This window comes from Pongo abelii, chromosome 4 (genome assembly GCF_028885655.2).
Source record: "Pongo abelii isolate AG06213 chromosome 4, NHGRI_mPonAbe1-v2.0_pri, whole genome shotgun sequence".
NCBI classification, from domain to species: domain Eukaryota; kingdom Metazoa; phylum Chordata; class Mammalia; order Primates; family Hominidae; genus Pongo; species Pongo abelii.
Window position 1 is genome coordinate 95,152,334 of NC_071989.2, and position 2,519 is coordinate 95,154,852.

Here is a 2,519-nt window from a genome sequence, read left to right on the forward strand (position 1 = left end):
TAAGCAATGCCCATATAGTTGATAAAATATTTCTGGATGTGTCTGTGAGGATGTTTTCAGAAGAGATTAGTATTTGAAGTGGTAGGCTGAGTAAAGAAGATTATCCTCACTGGTGTGGGTGAACATCCAATCCACTGAAGGCTGAACAGAAAAAAAGGCAGAGGACGAGTAAATTGGCTCTATGCTTGGGCTGGGGCATCCATTTTCTCCTGCACTCGACATCAGTGGTCTTTGTTCTCAGGCTTTCAGACTTAGACTGGGACTTACACTATCAGCCCTCCAGTTCTCAGGCTTTCAAATTTGGAATGAAACTATATCATCAGCTTTCTGGTGTCTTCAGCTAGAAAATGGCAGATCATGAGACTTCTCAGCCTCAGTAATTGTGTGAGCCAATGCTACATAATAAATCTTTTTCTATATATTTCTATATATGTATATCCTATTGGTTCTGTCTCTCTGGAGAACCCTGATTAATACAGGTGTGAGAGACTTGTACACTGAAAACTACAACACATTACTGAAATAAATTTAAGAATACTTAAATGAATTGAAATATATTAGTGTTAATAAATTTGAAAACTTAATGTTGCTATGATGTCATACTACCCAAATAAATCTATATATTCAATGCAATCTCCAGGAAAATTCCAATGACCTATTTTTTAAAAAAGAAAAAGCTAATTTTCAAACTCATATGGAATTGTGAGTGCCCCCTAATTGCCAAACCAATCTTGAAAAAGAAGAATAATGTTGGAGGACTCACATTTTCTGATTTGAAAACTTTTTACAAAGACTAAACTTTCAGGGATCATTTCTATAGTTCATTCCTAGAGAAATTTCCCTGGATACGTGGAGCATGAAAAACTAAATATGGAAAGGGAAGACCATTACTCAGCCAGTACAAAAACACAATGAAGTACACAGACAAGTTACACAATAAAGCAACCACATATACAAGTTTGCAAAATAACCAGCTAACATCATGATGACAGGATCAAATCCAAACATATAAATACTAACTTTAAATGTAAATGGGCTAAATGCCCCAATTAAAAAACACAGCATGGCAAGCTGGAAAAAGAATGAAGACAAATTTATATGCTGTCTTCAAGAGACTTATCTCACATGCCATGACACACATAGGCTCAATATAAAAGGATGGAGGAAAATTTACCAAGTAAATGGACAACAGAAAAAAGCAAGGGATGCAATACTAGTTTCTGACAAAACAGACTTTAAACCAATGAATATCATAAAAGACAAAGAAGGGCATTATATAATGCTAAAGGGTTCAACTCAACAAGAAGAACTTACTGTCATAAATATATATGCACCCAACACATGAGCACTCGGATTCATAAAAGCAAGTTCTTAGAGGCCTTCAAAGATACTTAGACTCCCACACACTAATAATGGGAGACTTTTACATCCCACTGGCAATATTAGACAGATCATCAAGACAAAAAATTAACAAAGATATTCAGGACTTGAACTTGGGAGTAGATCAAATGGACCTTATAGAAATATATAGAACTTTCCACCCCAAAACAACAGAATATACGTTCTTCTTATCATCACATGGAATTTACTCTGAAATCAATTACACAATCAGAAGTAAAATACTGTTCAGCAAATGCAAAATAACTGAAATCATAACAAACAGTCTCTCAGACCACAGCACAATCAAATGTGAAATCCAGACTAACAAGTTTACTCAAAACCATACAATTACATGGAAATTAAATAATCTGCTCCCAAATGACTTTTGGGTAAATAATGAAAGTAAGGCAGAAATCAAGAACTTCTTTGAAACTAATGAGAACAAAGATACAGCATACCAGAATCTCTAGGACACAAGTATAGCACTAAATGCCCACATTGAAAAGTTAGAAAGAGCTCAAGTTAACAACCTAAACAACTAAAGAACTAGAGAATCAAAAGCAAAGAAATCCAAAAGATATTATAGCAGAGAATCAAGAGCAAAGAAATCCAAAAGGTAGCAGAAAACAAGAAATAACCAAAATCAGAGCTGAACTGAAGGAGATAGAGACATGAAAAACCATTCAAAATATCAACAAATCTGGGAGCTGATTTTTTTAAAAATAATAAAATAGACCACTAGCTAGACTAGTAGAGAAGAAAAGAGACAAGATTCAAATAAACACAATCAGAAGAACAAGGATGATATTGCACTGACCCCATAGAAATACAAAAAACCATTAGAGAATATTATGAACACCTCTGTGCTCATAAACTAGAAAATCTAGAAGAAATGGATAAATTCCTGGACACATACATCCTCCCAGGACTAACCCAGAAAAAAATTGAATCCTGAATAGACCAATAAAAAGTTATGAAACTGAGGCAGTAATAAATGGCCCACAAAAAAAAAAAAAAAAAAAAAAAAAAAAAAAAAAGCCCAGGACCAGATAGATTCACAGCTGTAGTCTATCAGATGTACAAAGAAGAGTTGGTACCACTCCTACTGAAACTATTCCAAAAAATTGAAGAGAAGGAAC

General features: G+C 34.2%; 1 pseudogene; it reads left to right on the forward strand.

Annotated features, from left to right (window-relative positions):
* The first annotated feature begins 789 nt into the window (after nt 1-789).
* Nucleotides 790-900, forward strand: LOC112133679 (small nucleolar RNA U3; annotated as a pseudogene).
* Nucleotides 901-2,519: the final 1,619 nt, after the last annotated feature.